The sequence below is a fragment of the Gorilla gorilla genome, chromosome 7 (genome assembly GCF_029281585.2).
Source record: "Gorilla gorilla gorilla isolate KB3781 chromosome 7, NHGRI_mGorGor1-v2.1_pri, whole genome shotgun sequence".
Classification (NCBI taxonomy): domain Eukaryota; kingdom Metazoa; phylum Chordata; class Mammalia; order Primates; family Hominidae; genus Gorilla; species Gorilla gorilla.
Genome location: NC_073231.2, coordinates 154689197 through 154712963, shown reverse-complemented (window position 1 = coordinate 154712963; position 23767 = coordinate 154689197).

The window sequence follows — 23767 nt, the reverse complement described above, 5'->3', positions numbered from 1 at the left end:
AAATATCTACACCGCTATCTGTTTGAACATGGAAATATCTACACCGCTATCTGCATGAAAATGGAAATATCTACAATGCTATCTGCATATACATGGAAACATCTACACAGCTATCTCTTTACACATGGAAATAACTACACCGCTAAATCTATAAACATGGAAATATCTACACCGCCATCTGTATGAACATGGAAAAATCTGCACCACCATCTGTATGAACATATAAATATCTACACCGCCATCTGAATTATGAAGGAAATATCTAAACCGCTATCTGTATGAACATTGAAATATCTACACCGCTATCTGTATGAATATGGAAATATCTACACCGCTATCGGTGTAAACATGCATATATCTTCACCGCTATCTGTATAAACATGGAAATATCTACAACGCTATCTGTATGAACATGGAAATATCTACACCGCTATCTGTTTGAAGATGGAAATATATACATCGCTATCTACATGAAAATGGAAATATCTACACAGCTATCTGCATATAGATGGAAATATCTACACAGCAATCTCTTTACACATGGAAATAACTACACCGCTATCTGTATGAACATGGACATACCTACACCGCCATCTGTTTGAACATGGAAATATCTGCACGGCCATCTGTATGAACATATAAATATCTACACCGCCATCTGTATTAAGATGGAGATATCTACACCGCTATCTGAATAAACAAGAATATATCTACACCGCTATCTGTATAAACATGGAAATATCTACACCACTATCTGTATAAACATGGAAATATCTACACCGCTACCTGTATAAACATGGAAATATCAGCACCGCCATCTCTATGAACCTGGAAATGTCTACACCGCTATCTGAATGAACTTGGAAATATCTTCCACGGTATCTGTTTGAACATGTAAATATCTACACCGCTATCTGCATGAAAATGGAAATATCTACAAAGCTATCTGCATATACATGGAAATATCTACACAGCTATCTCTTTACACGTGGAAATAACTACACCGCTATCTCTATAAACATGGAAATAACTACACCGCCATCTGTATGAACATGGAAATGTATGCACCACCATCTGTATGAACATATAAATATCTACACCGCCATCTGGATTAAGAAGGAAATATCTAAACCGCTATCTGTATAAACATGGAAATATCTACACCGCTGTCTGTATAAACATGGAAATATCAGCACCGCTCTCTGTATGAAAATGGAGATATCTACACCGCTATCTGTATGAACATGGAAATATCTACACTGCTATCTGTATGAACATGGAAATAGCTACACTGTTATGTGTATGAACATGGAAATAGCTACACCGCTATCTGTATGAACATGGAAATATCTACACCGCTATCTGTATGAACATGGATACATCTACACAGACAACTGGATGAACATGGAAATATCTACACCGCTATCTGTATGAACATGGAAATATCTACTCCGCTATCTGTATGAACATGGATATATCTACACAGCCATCTGGATGAACATGGAAATATCTACACCGCTATCTGTGTAAACATGCATACATCTTCACCACTATCTGTATAAACATGGAAATATCTGCACCGCTATCGGTATGAACATGGAAATATCTACACCGCTATCTGTTTGGACATGGAAATATCTACAACGCTATCTGCATGAAAATGGAAATATCTACACTGCTATCTGCATATACATGGAAATATCTACACATCTATCTCTTTACACATGTAAATAACTACACCGCTATCTGTATGAACATGGAAATGTCTGCACCGCCATCTTTATGAACATATAGTTATCTACACCGCCATCTGTATTAAGATGGAGATATCTACACTGCTATCTGTATAAACATGGAAATATCTACACCGCTATCTGAATAAACATTGAAATATCTACATCGCTCTCTGTATAAACATGGAAATATCAGCACCGCTATCTGTATGAACATGGAAATATCAACACCGCTATCTGTGTAAACATGCATACATCTTCACCGCTATCTGTATAAACATGGAAATATCTACACTGCTATCTGTATGAACATGGAAATATCTACACCGCTATCTGTTTGAACATGGAAATATCTACACCGCTATCTGCATGAAAATGGAAATATCTACACAGCGATCTGCATATACATGGAAATATCTACAAAGCTATCTCTTTACACTTGGAAATAAGTACAGCGCTATCTCTATAAACATGGAAATAGCTACACCGCCATCTGTATGAACATGGAAATACCTGCACCGCCATCTGTATGAACATATAAATATCTACACCGCCATCTATATTAAAATGCAGATATCTACACAGCTATCTGTATAAACTTGGAAATATCTACACTGCTATCTCTATGAACATGGAAATTTCTACACCGCTATCTGTATGAACATGGAAATATCTACACCGCTATCTGTATGAACATGGAAATATCTACACCACTACCTGTATGAACATGGAAATATCTACACCGCTATTTGTATGAACATGGATATATCTACACAGCCATCTGGATGAACATGGTAATATCTACACCACTATCTGTACGAACATGGAAATATATACACCGCTATCTGTGTAAATATGCATACATCTTCACCGCAATCTGTATAAACATTGTAATATCTACACCGCTCTCTGTATGAACATGGAAATATCTACACCGCTATCTGTTTGAACATGGAAATATCTACACCGCTATCTGCATGAAAATGGAAATATCTACACAGCTATCTGCATATACATGGAAATATCTACAAAGCTATTTCTGTAAACATGGAAATAACTACACCGCTATCTGTATGAACATGGAAATATCTACACCGCTATCTGTTCGAACATGGAAATATCTACACCGCTATCTGCATGAAAATGGAAATATCTACACTGCTATCTGCATATACATGGAAATATCTACACAGCTATCTCTTTACACATGGAAATAACTACACCGCTATCTGTATGAACATGGAAATATCCACACCGCCATCTGTATGAACATGGAAATATCTGCACTGCCATCCGTATGAACATATAAATATCTACACCGCCATCTGTATTAAGATGGAGATATCTACACCGCTATTTGTAAAAACATGGAAATATCTACACCGCTATCTGTATAAACATGGAAATATCTACACAGCTATCTGTATAAACATGGAAATATCTACACCGCTACCTGTATAAACATGGAAATATCAGCACCGCTATCTGTATGAACATGGAAATATCTACACCGCTATCTGTATGAACATGGAAATATCTACACCGCTATCTGTATGAACATGGAAATATCTACACCGCTATCTGTATGAACATGGATATATCCACACAGCCCTCTGGATGAACATGGAAATATCCACACCGCTATCTGTGTAAACATGCATACATCTTCACCGCTATCTGTATAAACATGGAAATATCTACACCGCTATCTGTATGAACATGGAAATATCTACACCGCTATCTGTTTGAAGATGGAAATACATACACCACTATCTGCATGAAAATGGAAATATCTACACAGCTATCTGCATATACATGGAAATATCTCCACAGCTATCTCTTTACACATGGAAATAACTACACCGCTATCTGTATGAACATGGAAATATCTGCACCGCCATCTGTATGAACATATAAATATCTACACCGCCATCTGTATTAAGATGGAGATATCTACACCGCTATCTGAATAAACATGGAAATATCTACACCGCTATCTGTACGAACATGGAAATATCTAAACCGCTATCTCCATGAAAATAGAAATATCTACACAGCTATCTGCATATACGTGGAAATATCTACAAAGCTATCTCTTTACGCATGGAAATAACTACACCGCTATCTCTTTAAACACGGAAATATCTACACCGCCATCTGTATGAACATGGAAATATCTGCACCGCCATCTGTATAAACATATAAATATCTACACCGCCATCTGTATTATGATGGAGATATCTACATCGCTATCTGTATAAACTTGGAAATATCTACACCGCTATCTGTACAAACATGGAAATACCTACACCGCTATCTGTATAAACATGGAAATATCAGCCCCGCTCTCTGTATGAACATGGAAATATCAGCCCCTCTATCTGTATGAACATGGAAGTATCTACACCGCTATCTCTATGAACATGGAAATATCTACACCGCTATCTGTTTGAAAATGGAAATATCTATACCGCTATCTGCATGAAAATGGAAATACATACACAGCTATCTGCATATACATGGAAATATCTACACAGCTATCTCTTTACACATGGAAATAACTACACCGCTATCTGTATGAACATGGAAATATCTTCACCGCCATCTGTAGGAACATGGATATATCTACACAGCCCTCTGGATGAACTTGGAAATATCCACACCGCTATCTGTGTAAACATGCATACATCTTCACCGCTATCTCTATAAACATGGAAATATCTACAACGCCATCTGTATGAACATGGAAATATCTGCACCACCATCTGTATGAACATATAAATATCAACACCGCCATCTGTATTAAGAAGGAAATATCTAAACCGCTATCTGTATGAACATTGAAATATCTTCACCGCTATCTGTATGAACATGGAAATATCTACACCGCTATCTGTGTAAACATGCACATATCTTCACCGCTATCTGTATAAACATGGAAATATCTACAACGCTATCTGTATGAACATGGAAATATCTACACCGCTATCTGTACGAACATGGAAATATCTAAACCGCTATCTGCATGAAAATAGAAATATCTACACAGCTATCTGCATATACATGGAAATATCTACAAAGCTATCTCTTTACACATGGAAATAACTACCCCGCTATCTCTATAAACACGGAAATATCTACACTGCAATCTGTATGAACATGGAAATATCTGCACCGCCATCTGTATAAACATATAAATATCTGTACCGTCATCTGTATTTAGATGGAGATATCTACACCGCTATCTGTATAAACTTGGAAATATCTACACCGCTATCTGTATAAACATGGAAATACCTACACTGCTATCTGTATAAACATGGAAATACCTACAATGCTACCTCTATAAACATGGAAATATCAGCACCGCTATCTGTATGAACATGGAAATATCTACACCGCTATCTCTATGAACATGGAAATATCTACACCGCTATCTGTATGAACATGGAAATAGCTACACTGCTATCTGAATGAACATGGAAATATCTACACCACTACCTGTAGGAACATGGAAATATCTACACCGCTATCAGCATGAACATGGATATATCTACACAGCCATCTGGATGAACCTGGAAATATCTACACCGCAATCTGCATGAACATGGAAATATCTACACTGCTATCTGTGCAAACATGCATACATCTTCACCGCAATCTGTATAAGCATGGAAATATCAACACTGCTATCTGTATGAACGTGGAAATATCTACACCGCTATCTGTTTGAACATGGAAATATCTAAACCGCTATCAGCATGAAAATGGAAATATCTACACAGGTATCTGCATATACATGGAAATATCTACACATCTATCTCTTTACACATGTAAATAACTACACCGCTATCTGTATGAACATGGAAATGTCTGCACCGCCATCTGTATGAACATATAAATATCTACACCGCCATCTGTATTAAGATGGAGATATCTACACCGCTATCAGTATAAACATGGAAATATCTACACCGCTATCTGAATAAACATGGAAATATCTACACCGCTCTCTCTATAAACATGGAAATATCAGCACCGCTATCTGTATGAACATGGAAATATCAGCCCCTCTATCTGTATGAACATGGAAGTACCTACACCGCTATCTCTATGAACATGGAAATATCTACACCGCTATCTGTTTGAACATGGAAATATATAAACCGCTATCTGCAGGAAAATGGAAATATATACACAGCCTTCTGCCTATACATGGAAATATCAACACAGCTATCTCTTTACACATGGAAATAACTACACCGCTATCTGTATGAACATGGAAATATCTTCATCGCCATCTGTAGGAACATGGATATATCTACACAGCCATCTGGATGAACATGGAAATATCTACACCGCTATCTGTATGAACATGGAAATATCTACACCGCTATCTGTGTAAACATGCATACATCTTCACCGCTATCTGTATAAACATGGAAAAATCTACACTGCTATCTGTATGAAAAAGGAAATATCTACACCGCTATCTGTTTGAACATGGAAATATCTACACCTCTATCTGCATGAAAATGGAAATATCTACAAAGCGATCTGCATATACATGGAAATATCTACAAAGCTATCTCTTTACACTTGGAAATAAGTACAGCGCTATCTCTATAAACATGGAAATAGCTACACCGCCATCTGTATGAACATGGAAATATCTGCACCGCCATCTGTATGAACATATAAATATCTACACCGCCATCTATATTAAAATGGAGATATCTACACCGCTATCTGTATAAACTTGGAAATATCTACACTGCTATCTCTATGAACATGGAAATTTCTACACCGCTATCTGTATGAACATGGAAATAGCTACACAGCAATCTCTTTACACATGGAAATAACTACACCGCTATATCTATAAACATGGAAATATCTACACCACCATCTGTATGAACTTGGAAATATCTGCACCGCCATCTGTTTGAACATATAAATATCTACACCGCCATCTGTATTAAGAAGGAAATATCTAAAACGCTATGTGTATAAAGATGGAAATACCTGCACCGCTCTCTGTATGAAAATGGAAATATCTACACCACTATCTGTATTAACATGGAAATATCAACACTGCTATCTGTATGAACATGGAAATAGCTACCCCGTTATGTGTATTAAAATGGAAATAGCTACACCGCTATCTGAATGACCATGGAAATATCTACACCGCTATCTGTAAGAACATGGATATATCTACACAGCCATCAGGATGAACATGGAAATATCTACACCGCTATCTGTATGAACATGGAAATATCTACACCGCTATCTGTGTAAACTTGCATACATCTTCACCGCTATCTGTATAAACATGGAAATATCTACTCCGCTATCTGTATGAACATGGAAATAGCTACACCGCTTTCTGTATGAACATGGAAATATCTACACCGCTATCTGTATGAACATGGATATATCTACACAGCCATCTGGATGAACATGGAAGTATCTGCACCACCATCTGTATGAACATATAAATATCTACACTGCCATCTGTATTAAGATGGAGATATCTACACCGCTATCTGAATAAACATGGAAATATCTACAACGCTATCTGTATAAACATGGAAATATCAGCACCGCTATCTGTATGAACATGGAAATATCAGTCCCTCTATCTGTATGAACATGGAGATATCTACACCGCCATCTGTATGAACATGGATATATCTACACAGCCATCTGGAGGAACATGGAAATATCTACACCGCTATCTGTATGAACATGGAAATAGCTACACCGCTATCTGTATGAACATGGAAATATCTACACCGCTATCTGTATGAACATGGAAATATCTACACCGCTATCTGTATGAAGAAGGAAATATCTTCACCGCCATCTGTACGATCATGGATATATCTACAGAGCCATCTGGATGAACATGGAAATATCTAAACCGCCATCTGTATGAAGATATAAATATCTACACCGCCATCTGTATTAAGATGGAGATATCTACACCGCTATCTGTATAAACCTGAAAATATCTACACCGCTATCTGTATAAACATGGAAATATCTACACCGCTATCTGGATAAATATGGAAATTTCTACACCGCTACCTGTATAAACATGGAAATATCAGCACCGCTGTCTGTAGGAACATGGAGATATCTACACCGCAATCTGTATGAACATGGATATATCTACACAGCCATCTGGAGGAACATGGAAATATCTACAACGCTATCTGTACGAACATGGAAATATCTACACCGCTATCTGTAAGAACATGGAAATAACTACACCGCTATCTGTATGAAAATGGAAATATATACAACACTATCTGAATGAACATGGAAATATCTACACCGCTATCTGTATGAACATGGATATATCTACACAGCCATCTGGATGAACATGGAAATATCTACACCGCTATCTGTATGAACATGGAAATATCTACACCGCTATCTGTGTAAACATGCATACATCTTCACCGCTATCTATATAAACTTGGAAATATCTACACCGCTATCTGTATTAACATGGAAGTATCTGCACCGCTATCTGTATGAATATGGAAATATCTACACCGCTATCTGTTTGAACATGGAAATATCTACACCGCTATCTGCATGAAAATGGAAATATCTACACTGCTATCTGCATATACATGGAAATATCTACACAGCTATCTCTTTACACATGGAAATAACTACACCGCTATCTGTATGAACATGGAAATATCTACACCGCCATCTGTATGAACATGGAAATATCTGCACCGCCATCTGTATGAACATATAAATATCTACACCGCCATCTGTATTAAGATGGAGATATCTACACCGCTATCTGTATAAACATGGAAATATCTGCACCGCTATCTGTATGAACATGGAAATATCTTCACCGCCATCTGTACGAACATGGATATATCTACAGAGCCATCTGGATGAACATGGAAATATCTACAACGCCATCTGTATGAACATATAAATATCTACACCGCCATCTGTATTAAGATGGAGATATCTACACCGCTATCTGTATAAACATGGAAATATCAACACCGCTATCTGTATAAACATGGAAATATCTACACCGCTATCTGTATAAACATGGAAATATCTACACCGCTACCTGTATAAACATGGAAATATCAGCACCGCTATCTGTTTGAACATGGAAATATCTACACCGCTATCTGTATGAACATGGAAATATCTACACCGCTATCTGTATGAACATGGATATATCTACACTGCCCTCTGGATGAACATGGAAATCTCTACACCGCTATCTGTGTAAACATGCATACATCTTCACCGCTATCTGTATAAACATGGAAATATCTACACCGCTATCTCTATGAACATGGAAATATCTACACCGCTATCTCTTTGAAGATGGAAATATATACACAGCTATCTGCATGGAAATGGAAATATCTACACAGCTATCTGCATATAGATGGAAATATCTACACAGCTATCTCTTTACACATTGAAATATCTACACCGCTATCTGCATGAACATGGAAATATCTACACCGCTATCTGTTTGAAGATGGAAATATATACATCGCTATCTGCATGAAAATGGAAATATCTACACAGCTATCTGCATATAGATGGAAATATCTACACAGCAATCTCTTTACACATGGAAATAACTACACCGCTATCTGTATGAACATGGACATATCTACACCGCCATCTGTATGAACATGGAAATATCTGCACCGCCATCTGTATGAACATATAAATATCTACACCACCGTCTGTATTAAGATGCAGATATCTACACCGCTATCTGAATAAACATGGAAATATCTACACCGCAATCTGTATAAACATGGAAATTTCTACACCACTATCTGTATAAACATGGAAATATCTACACCGCTACCGGTATAAACACGGAAATATCAGAACCACTATCTGTATGAACCTGGAAATGTCTACACCGCTATATGAATGAACATGGAAATATCTACATCGCTATCTGTTTGAACATGTAAATATCTACACCGTTATCTGCATGAAAATAGAAATATCTACAAAGCTATCTGCATATACATGGAAATATCTACACAGCTATCTACGCATGGAAATAACTACACCGCTATCTGTATGAACATGGAAATATCTACACCGCCATCTGTATGAACATGGAAATATCTGCACCACCATCTGTATGAACATATAAATATCTACGCCGCCATCTGTATTAAGATGGGGATATCTACACCGCTATCTGTATAAACATGGAAATATCTACACCGCTATCTGTATAAACATGGAAATATCTACACCGCTATCTGTATAAACATGGAAATATCTACACCGCTACCTGTATAAACATGGAAATATCAGCACCGCTATCTGTATGAACATGGAAATATCTACACTGCTATCTGTATGAACATGGATATATCTACACAGCCCTCTGGATGAACATGGAAATATCCACACCGCTATCTGTGTAAACATGCATACATCTTCACCGCTATCTGTATAAACATGGAAATATCTACACCGCTATCTCTATGAACATGGAAATATCTACACCGCTATCTGTTTGAAGATGGAAATATATACACCAATATCTGCATGAAAATGGAAATATCTACACAGCTATCTGCATATAGATGGAAATATCTACACAGCTATCCCTTTACACATGGAAATAACTACACCGCTATCTGTATGAACATGGAAATGTCTACACCGCCATCTGTATGAACATGTAAATATCTGCACCGCCATCTGTATGAACATATAAATATCTACACCGCCATCTCTATTAAGATGGAGATATCTACACCGCTATCTGAATAAACATGGAAATATCTACACCGCTATCTGTATAAACATGGAAATATCTACACCGCTATCTGTATAAACATGGAAATATCTACACCGCTATCTGTATGAACATGGAAATAGCTACTCCGCTATCTGTATGAACATGGAAATATCTTCACGGCCATCTGTAGGAACATAGATATATCTACACAGCCATCTGGATGAACATGGAAATATCTACACCGCTATCTGTATGAACATGAAAATAGCTACACCGTTATGTGTATGAAAATGGAAATAGCTACACCGCTATCTGTATGAACATGGAAATATCTACACCGCTATCTGTATGAACATGGAAATATCTACACCGCTATCTGCATGAAAATGGAAATATCTACACTGCTATCTGCATATACATTTAAATATCTACACAGCTATCTCTTTACACATGGAAATAACTACACCACTATCTGTATGAACATGGAAATAACTACACCGCCATCTGTATGAACATGGAAATATCTGTACCGCCATCTGTATGAACATATAAATATCTACACCGCCATCTGTATTAAGATGGAGATATCTACACTGCTATCTGTATAAACATGGAAATATCTACACCGCCATCTGTATGAACATGGAAATATCTACACCAATATCTGTATGAACATGGAAATATCTACACCGCTATCAGTATAAACATGGAAATATCAGCACCGCTAACTGTATGAACATGGAAATATCTACACCGCTATCTGCAGGAACCTGGAAATAGCTACACCGCTGCCTGTATAAACATGGAAATATCAGCACCGCTATCTGTATGAACATGGAAATATCTACACCACTATCGGTATGAACATGGATATATCTACACAGCCATCTGGATGAACACGGAAATATCTACACCAATATCTGTATGAACATGGAAATATCTACACCGCTATCTGTGTAAACATGCATACATCTTCACCGCTATCTGTATAAACATGGAAATATCTACACCGCTATCTGTATGAAAATGGAAATATCTACACCGCTATCTGTATGAACATGGAAATATCTACACCGCTATCTGTTCGAACATAGAAATATCTACACCGCTATGTGCAAGAAAATGGAAATATCTACACTGCTATCTGCATATATATGGAAATATCTACACAGCTATATCTTTACACATGGAAATAACTACACCGCTATCTGTATGAACATGGAAATCTCCGCACCGCCATCTGTCTGAACATGGAAATATCTGCACCGCCATCCGTATGAACATATAAATATCTACACCGCCATCTGTATTAAGATGGAGATATCTACACCGCTATCTGTATAAACATGGAAATATCTACACCGCTATCTGTATAAACATGGAAATATCTACACCGCTACCTGTATAAACATGGAAATATCAGCACCGCTATCTGTATGAACATGGAAATATCTACACCGCTATCTGTATGAACATGGAAATATCTACACCGCTATCTGTATGAACATGGAAATATCTACACCGCTATCTGTATAAACATGGAAATACCTACACCGCTATCTGTATAAACATGGAAATATCAGCACCGCTTTCTGTATGAACATGGAAATATCAGCCCCTCTATCTGTATGAACATGGAAGTATCTACACCGCCATCTGTTTGAACATGGAAATATCTATACCGCTATCTGCATGAAAATGGAAATACATACACAGCTATCTGCATATAAATGGAAATATCTACACAGCTATCTCTTTACACATGGAAATAACTACACCGCTATCTGTATGAACATGGAAATATCTTCACGGCCATCTGTAGGAACATGGATATATCTACACAGCCATCTGGATGAACATGGAAATATCTACACCGCTATCTGTATGAACATGAAAATAGCTACACCGTTATGTGTATGAAAATGGAAATAGCTACACCGCTATCTGTATGAACATGGAAATATCTACACCGCTATCTGTATGAACATGGAAATATCTACACCGCTATCTGCATGAAAATGGAAATATCTACACTGCTATCTGCATATACATTTAAATATCTACACAGCTATCTCTTTACACATGGAAATAACTACACCACTATCTGTATGAACATGGAAATAACTACACCGCCATCTGTATGAACATGGAAATATCTGCACCGCCATCTGTATGAACATATAAATATCTACACCGCCATCTGTATTAAGATGGAGATATCTACACTGCTATCTGTATAAACATGGAAATATCTACACCGCCATCTGTATGAACATATAAATACACCGCCATCTGTATTAAGAAGGAAATATCTAAACCGCTATCTGTATAAACATGGAAATTTCTACACCGCTGCCTGTATAAACATGGAAATATCAGCACCGCTATCTGTATGAACATGGAAATATCTACACCGCTATCTGCAGGAACATGGAAATAGCTACACCGCTGCCTGTATAAACATGGCAATATCAGCACCGCTATCTGTATGAACATGGAAATATCTACACCACTATCGGTATGAACATGGATATATCTACACAGCCATCTGGATGAACACGGAAATATCTACACCAATATCTGTATGAACATGGAAATATCTACACCGCTATCTGTGTAAACATGCATACATCTTCACCGCTATCTGTATAAACATGGAAATATCTACACCGCTATCTGTATGAAAATGGAAATATCTACACCGCTATCTGTATGAACATGGAAATATCTACACCGCTATCTGTTCGAACATAGAAATATCTACACCGCTATGTGCAAGAAAATGGAAATTTCTACACTGCTATCTGCATATATATGGAAATATCTACACAGCTATATCTTTACACATGGAAATAACTACACCGCTATCTGTATGAACATGGAAATATCCGCACCGCCATCTGTCTGAACATGGAAATATCTGCACCGCCATCCGTATGAACATATAAATATCTACACCGCCATCTGTATTAAAATGGAGATATCTACACCGCTATCTGTATAAACTTGGAAATATCTACACTGCTATCTCTATGAACATGGAAATTTCTACACCGCTACCTGTATGAACATGGAAATATCTACACCGCTATTTGTATGAACATGGATATATCTACACAGCCATCTGCATGAACACGGAAATATCTACACCACTATCTGTATGAACATGGAAATATCTACACCGCTATCTGTGTAAATATGCATACATCTTTACCGCAATCTGTATAAACATGGTAATATCTACAGCGCTCTCTGTATGAACATGGAAATATCTACACCGCTATCTGTTTGAACATGGAAATATCTACACAGCTATCTGCATGAAAATGGAAATATCTACAGAGCTATCTGCATATACATGGAAATATCTACACAGCTATCTCTTTACACATGGAAATAACTACACCGCTATCTGTATGAACATGGAAATATCTTCACCGCCGTCTGTATGAATATGGAAATAGCTGCACCGACATCTGTATGAACATATACATATCTACACGGCCATCTGTATTAAGATGGAGATATCTACACCGATATCTGTATAAACATGGAAATAACTACACTGCTATCTGTATAAACATGGCAATATCTCCACCGCTATCTGTATAAACATGGAAATATCTACACCGCTACCTGTATAAACATGGAAATATCAGCACCGCTATCTGTATGAACATGGAAATATCAGCCCCTCTATCTGTATGAACTTGGAGATATCTACACCGATATCTGTATGAACATGGAAATATCTAGACCGCTATCTGAATGAACATGGAAATACCTTCACCGCCATCTGTATGAACATGGATATATCTACACAGCCATCTGGATGAACATGGATATAGCTACACAGCCCTCTGGATGAACTTGGAAATATCCACACCGCTATCTGTGTAAACATGCATACATCTTCACCGCTATCTGTATAAACATGGAAATATCTACACCGCTATCTGTATGAACATGGAAATATCTACACCGCTATCTGTTTGAAGATGGAAATATCTACACCGCTATCTGTGTAAACATGCATACATCTTCACCGCTATCTCTATAAACATGGAAATATCTACACTGCTATCTGCATGAACATGGAAATATCTACACTGCTATCTGTTTGAACATGGAAATATCTACACCGTTATCTGCATGAAAATGGAAATATCTGCAAAGCTATCTGCATATACATGGAAACATCTAAACAGCTATCTCTTTACACATGGAAATAACTACACCGCTAAATCTATAAACATGGAAATATCTACACCGCCATCTGTATGAACATGGAAATATCTGCACCACCATCTGTATGAACATATAAATATCTACACCGCCATCTGTATTAAGAAGGAAATATCTAAACCGCTATCTGTATGAACATTGAAATATCTACACATCTATCTGTATGAACATGGAAATATCTACACCGCTATCTGTGTAAACATGCATATATCTTCACCGCTATCTGTATAAACATGGAAATATCTACAACGCTATCTGTATGAACATGGAAATATCTACACCGCTATCTGTACGAACATGGAAATATCTAAACCGCTATCTGCATGAAAATAGAAATATCTACACAGCTATCTGCATATACATGGAAATATCTACAAAGCTATCTCTTTACACATGGAAATAACTACACCGCTATCTCTATAAACACGGAAATATCTACACTGCCATCTGTATGAACATGGAAATATCTGCAACGCCATCTGTATAAACATATAAATATCTACACCGCCATCTGTATTTAGATGGAGATATCTACACCGCTATCTGTATAAACCTGGAAATATCTACACCGCTATCTGTATAAACACGGAAATACCTACACCGCTATCTGTATAAACATGGAAATACCTACACCGCTACCTGTATAAACATGGAAATATCAGCGCCGCTATCTGTATGAACATGGAAATATCTACACCGCTATCTCTATGACCATGGAAATATCTACACTGCTATCTGTATGAACATGGAAATAGCTACACTGCTGTCTGTATGAACATGGAAATATCTACACCACTATGTGTAGGAACATGGAAATATCTACACCGCTATCAGCATGAACATGGATATATCTACACAGCCATCTGGATGAACATGGAAATATCTACACCGCTATCTGCATGAACATGGAAATATCTACACTGCTATCTGTGTAAACATGCATACATCTTCACCGCAATCTGTATAAGCATGGAAATATCAACACCGCTATCTGTATGAACGTGGAAATATCTACACCGCTATCTGTTTGAACATGGAAATATCTAAACCGCTATCAGCACGAAAATGGAAATATCTACACAGCTATCTGCATATACATGGAAATATCTACACATCTATCTCTTTACACATGTAAATAACTACACCGCTATCTGTATGAACATGGAAATGTCTGCACCGCCATCTGTATGAACATATAAATATCTACACCGCCATCTGTATTAAGATGGAGATATCTACACCGCTATCTGTATAAACATGGAAATATCTACACCGCTAACTGTATGAACATGGAGATATCTACACCGATATCTGTATAAACATGGAAATATCTACACCGCTATCTGAATAAACATGGAAATATCTACACCGCTCTCTGTATAAACATGGAAATATCAGAACCGCTATCTGTATGAACATGGAAATATCAGCCCCTCTATCTGTATGTACATCGCAGTATCTACACCGCTATCTCTATGAACATGGAAATATCTGCACCGCTATCTGTTTGAACATGGAAATATCTAAACCGCTATCTGCATGAAAATGGAAATATATAAACAGCTATCTGCATATAAATGGAAATATCTACACAGCTATCTCTTTACACATGGAAATAACTACACCGCTATCTGTATGAACATGGAAATATCTTCACCGCCATCTGTAGGAACCTGGATATATCTACACAGCCATCTGGATGAACATGGAAATATCTACACCGCTATCGGTATGAACATGGAAATATCTACACCGCTATCTGTGTAAACATGCATACATCTTCACCGCTATCTGTATAAACATGGAAATATCTACACCGCTATCTCTATGAATATGGAAATATCTACACCGATATCTCTTTGAACATGTAAATATCTACACCGCTATCTGCATGAAAATGGAAATATCTACACTGCTATCTGCATATACATGGAAATATCTACAAAGCTATCTCTTTACACATGGAAATAACTACACCGCTATCTCTATAAACACGGAAATATCTACACTGCCATCTGTATGAACATGGAAATATCTACACTGCTATCTGTATAAACATGGAAATACCTACACCGCTATCTGTATAAACATGGAAATACCTACACCGCTACCTGTATAAACATGGAAATATCAGCACCGCTATCTGTATGAACATGGAAATATCTACACCGCTATCTCTATGAACATGGAAATATCTACACCGCTACCTGTATGAACATGGAAATAGCTACACTGCTATCTGAATGAACATGGAAATATCTACACCACTATCTGTAGGAACATGGAAATATCTACACCGCTATCAGCATGAACATGGATATATCTACACAGCCATCTGGATGAACATGGAAATATCTACACCGCTATCTGCATGAACATGGAAATATCTACACTGCTATCTCTGTAAACATGCATACATCTTCACCGCAATCTATATAAGCATGGAAATATCAACACCGCTATCTGTATGAACGTGGAAATATCTACAAAGCTATCTGCATATACATGGAAATATCTACACATCTATCTCTTTACACATGTAAATAACTACACCGCTATCTCTATAAACTTGGAAATTTCTGCACCGCCATCTGTATGAACATGGATATATCTGCACCGCCATCTGTATGAACATATAAATATCTACACCGCCATCTGTATTAATATGGAGATATCTACACCGCTATCTGAATAAACTTGGAAATATCTACACCGCTATCTGTATAAACATGGAAATATCTACAACGCTATCTGTATAACCATGGAAATATCTACACCGCTATCTGTATGAACATGGAAATATCTACACTGCTATCTGTATGAACATGGAAATATCTGCACCGCCATCTGTATGAACATATAAATATCTACACCGCCATCTGTATTAAGATGGAGATATCTACACCGCTATCTGAATAAACATGGAAGTATCTACACCGCTATCTGTATAAACATGGAAATATCTACACCGCTGCCTGTATAAACATGGAAATATCAGCACTTCTATCTGTATGAACATGGAAATAACTACATCGCTATCTGTATGAACATGGAAATATGTACACTGCTATCTGTATGGACATGGAAATAGCTACAACGTTATCTGTATGAACACGGAAATAGCTACACCACTATCTGTATGAACATGGAAATATCTACACCGCTATCTGTATGAACATGGATATATCTACACAGCCATCTGGATGAACATGGAAATATCTACACCGCTATCTGTATGAACATGGAAATATCTACACCGCTATCTGTGTGAACATGGATATATCTACACAGCCATCTGGATGAACATGGAAATATCTACACCGCTATCTGTGTAAACATGCATAGATCTTCACCGCTATCTGTATAAACATGGAAATATCTACACCGCTATCTGTATGTACATGGAAATATCCACACCGCTATCTGTATGAACATGGAAATATCTACACCGCTATCTGTTTGAACATGGAAATATCTACACCGCTATCTGCATGAAAATGGAAATATCTACACTGCTATCTGCATATTCATTTAAATATCTGCACAGCTGTCTCTTTACACATGGAAATAACTACACCGCTATCTGTTTGAACATGGAAATATCTACACCGCCATCTGTATGAACACGGAAATATCTGCACCGCCATCTGTATGAACATATAAATATCTACACCGCCATCTGTATTAAGAAGGAAATATCTAAACCGCTATCTGTATGAACATGGAAATACCTACACCGCTATCTGTATGAACATGGATATATCTACACAGCCATCTGGATGAACATGGAAATATCTACACCGCTATCTGTATGAACATGGAAATATCTACACCGCTATCTGTATGAACTTGGATATATCTTCACAGCCATCTGGATGAACATGGAAATATCTACACCGCTATCTGTGTAAACATGCATACATCTTCACCGCTATCTGTATAAACATGGAAATATCTACACTGCTATCTGTATGAACATGGAAATATCTGCACCGCTATCTGTATGAACATGGAAATATCTACACCGCTATCTGTTTGAAGATGGAAATATCTACACCGCTATCTGCATGAAAATGGAAATATCTACACTGCTATCTGCATATACATGGAAATATATACACAGCTATATCTTTACACATGGAAATAACTACACCGCTATCTGTATGAACATGGAAATATCTACACGGCCATCTGTATGAACATGGAAATATCTGCACCGCCATCTGTATGAACATATAAATATCTACACCGCCATCTGTATTAAGATGGAGATATCTACACCGCTATCTGTATAAACATGGAAATAGCTACATCGCTATCTGTATAAACATGGAAATATCTACACCGCTATCTGTATAAACATAGAAATATCTACACCGCTACCTGTATAAACATGGAAATATCAGCACCGCTATCTGTATGAACATGGAAATATCTACACTGCTATCTGTATGAACATGGAAATATCTACACCGCTATCTGTATGAACATGGATATATCTACACAGCCCTCTGGATGAACATGGAAATATCCACACCGATATCTGTGTAAACATGAATACATCTTCACCGCTATCTGTATAAACATGGAAATATCTACACCGCTATCTGTATGAACATGGAAATATCAACACCGCCATCTGTTTGAAGATGGAAATATATACACTGCTATCTGCATGAAAATGGAAATATCTACACAGCTATCTGCATATAGATGGAAATATCTACACAGCTATCTCTTTACACATGGAAATAACTACACCGCTGTCTGTATGAACATGCAAATATCTACACCGCCATCTGTATGAACATGGAAATATCTGCACCGCCATCTGTATGAACATATAAATATCTACACCGCCATCTCTATTAAGATGGAGATATCTACACCGCTATCTGAATAAACATGGAAATATCTACACCGCTATCTGTATAAACATGGAAATATCTACACCGCTATCTGTATAAACATGGAAATATCTACACCGCTACCTGTATAAACATGGAAATATCAGCACCGCTATCTGTATAAACCTGGAAATATCTACACCGCTATCTGTATGAACATGGAAATATCTACACCGCTATCTATATGAACATGGAAATATCTACAAAGCTATCTGAATGAACATCGAAATATCTACACCGCTATCTGTTTGAACATGTAAATATCTACACCGCTATCTGCATGAAAATGGAAATATCTACAAAGCTATCTGCATATACATGGAAATATCTACACAGCTATCTCTTTACACATGGAAATAACTACACCGCTATATCTATAAACATGGAAATATCTACACCACCATCTGTATGAACATGGAAATATCTGCACCGCCATCTGTTTGAACATATAAATATCTACACCGCCATCTGTATTAAGAAGGAAATATCTAAACCGCTATCTGTATAAAGATGGAAATATCAGCACCGCTCTCAGTATGAACATGGAAATATCTACACTGCTATCTGTATGAACATGGAAATATCTACACTGCTATCTGTATGAACATGGAAATAGCTACACCGTTATGTGTATGAAAATGGAAATAGCTACACCGCCATCTGTATGAACATGGAAATATCTACACCGCTATCTTTATGAACATGGATATCTCTACACAGCCATCTGGATGAACGTGGAAATATCTACACCGCTATCTGTATGAACATGGAAATATCTACACCGCTATCTGTATGAACATGGATATATCTACACAGCCATCTGGATGAACATGGAAATATCTACACCGCTATTTGTGTAAACATGCATACATCTTCACCACTATCTGTATAAACATGGAAATATCTGCACCGCTATCGGTATGAACATGGAAATATCTACACCGCTATCTGTATGAACATGGAAATACCTACACCGCTATCTGTTTGGGCATGGAAATATCTACACCGCTATCTGCATGAAAATGGAAATATCTACACTGCTATCTGCATATACATTTAAATATCTACACAACTATCTCTTTACACATGGAAATAACTACACCACTACCTGTATGAACATGGAAATAACTACACCGCCATCTGTATGAACATGGAAATATCTGCACCACCATCTGTATGAACATATAAATATCTACACCGCCATCTGTATTAAGATGGAGATATCTACACTGCTATCTGTATAAACATGGAAATATCTACACCGCCATCTGTATGAACATATAAATACACCGCCATCTGTATTAAGAAGGAAATATATAAACCGCTATCTGTATAAACATGGAAATATCTACACCGCTGCCTGTATAAACATGGAAATATCAGCACCACTATCTGTATGAACATGGAAATATCTACACCGCTATCTGTAGGAACATGGAAATAGCTACACCGCTGCCTGTATAAACATGGAAATATCAGCACCGCTATCTGTATGAACATGGAAATATCTACACAACTATCTGTATGAACATGGATATATCTACACAGCCATCTGGATGAACATGGAAATATCTACACCACTATCTGTATGAACATGGAAATATCTACACCGCTATCTGTGTAAACATGCATACATCTTCACCGCTATCTGTATAAACATGGAAATATCTACACCGCTATCTGTATGAACATGGAAATATCTACACGGCTATCTGTATGAACTTGGAAATATCTACACCGCTATCTGTTTGAACATGGAAATATCTACACCGCTATCTGCATGAAAATGGAAATATCTTCACCGCCATCTGTACGAACATGGATATATCTACAGAGCCATCTGGATGAACATGGAAATATCTACAACGCCATCTGTATGAACATATAAATATCTACACCGCCATCTGTATTAAGATGGAGATATCTACACCGCTATCTGTATAAACATGGAAATATCTGCACCGCTATCTGTATGAAAATGGAAATATCTTCACCGCCATCTGTAAGAACATGGATATATCTACAGAGCCATCTGGATGAACATGGAAATATCTACAACGCCATCTGTATGAACATATAAATATCTACACCGCCATCTGTATTAAGATGGAGATATCTACACCGCTATCTGTATAAACATGGAAATATCAACACCGCTATCTGTATAAACATGGAAATATCTACACCGCTATCTGTATAAACATGGAAATATCTACACCGCTACCTGTATAAACATGGAAATATCAGCACCGCTATCTGTTTGAACATGGAAATATCTACACCGCTATCTGTATGAACATGGAAATATCTACACCGCTATCTGTATGAACATGGATATATCTACACTGCCCTCTGGATGAACATGGAAATCTCTACACCGCTATCTGTGTAAACATGCATACATCTTCACCGCTATCTGTATAAACATGGAAATATCTACACCGCTATCTGAATAAACATGGAAATATCTACACCGCAATCTGTATAAACATGGAAATTTCTACACCACTATCTGTATAAACATGGAAATATCTACACCGCTACCGGTATAAACACGGAAATATCAGCACCACTATCTGTATGAACCTGGAAATGTCTACACCGCTATATGAATGAACATGGAAATATCTACATCGCTATCTGTTTGAACATGTAAATATCTACACCGTTATCTGCATGAAAATAGAAATATCTACAAAGCTATCTGCATATACATGGAAATATCTACACAGCTATCTACGCATGGAAATAACTACACCGCTATCTGTATGAACATGGAAATATCTACACCGCCATCTGTATGAACATGGAAATATCTGCACCACCATCTGTATGAACATATAAATATCTACGCCGCCATCTGTATTAAGATGGGGATATCTACACCGCTATCTGTATAAACATGGAAATATCTACACCGCTATCTGTATGAACATGGAAATATCTACACCGCTATCTGTATAAACATGGAAATATCTACACCGCTACCTGTATAAACATGGAAATATCAGCACCGCTATCTGTATGAACATGGAAATATCTACACTGCTATCTGTATGAACATGGATATATCTACACAGCCCTCTGGATGAACATGGAAATATCCACACCGCTATCTGTGTAAACATGCATACATCTTCACCGCTATCTGTATAAACATGGAAATATCTACACCGCTATCTCTATGAACATGGAAATATCTACACCGCTATCTGTTTGAAGATGGAAATATATACACCAATATCTGCATGAAAATGGAAATATCTACACAGCTATCTGCATATAGATGGAAATATCTACACAGCTATCCCTTTACACATGGAAATAACTACACCGCTATCTGTATGAACATGGAAATGTCTACACCGCCATCTGTATGAACATGTAAATATCTGCACCGCCATCTGTATGAACATATAAATATCTACACCGCCATCTCTATTAAGATGGAGATATCTACACCGCTATCTGAATAAACATGGAAATATCTACACCGCTATCTGTATAAACATGGAAATATCTACACCGCTATCTGTATAAACATGGAAATATCTACACCGCTACCTGTATAAACATGGAAATATCAGCACCGCTATCTGTATGAGCCTTGAAATATCTACACCGCTATCTGTAAGAACATGGATATATCTACACAGCCATCTGGATGAACATGGAAATATCTACACCGCTATCTGTATGAACATGGAAATAGCTACTCCGCTATCTGTATGAACATGGAAATATCTACACCGCTATCTGTATGAACATGAAAATAGCTACACCGTTATGTGTATGAAAATGGAAATAGCTACACCGCTATCTGTATGAACATGGAAATATCTACACCACTATCTGTATGAACATGGAAATATCTACACCGCTATCTGCATGAAAATGGAAATATCTACACTGCTATCTGCATATACATTTAAATATCTACACAGCTATCTCTTTACACATGGAAATAACTACACCACTATCTGTATGAACATGGAAATAACTACACCGCCATCTGTATGAACATGGAAATATCTGCACCGCCATCTGTATGAACATATAAATATCTACACCGCCATCTGTATTAAGATGGAGATATC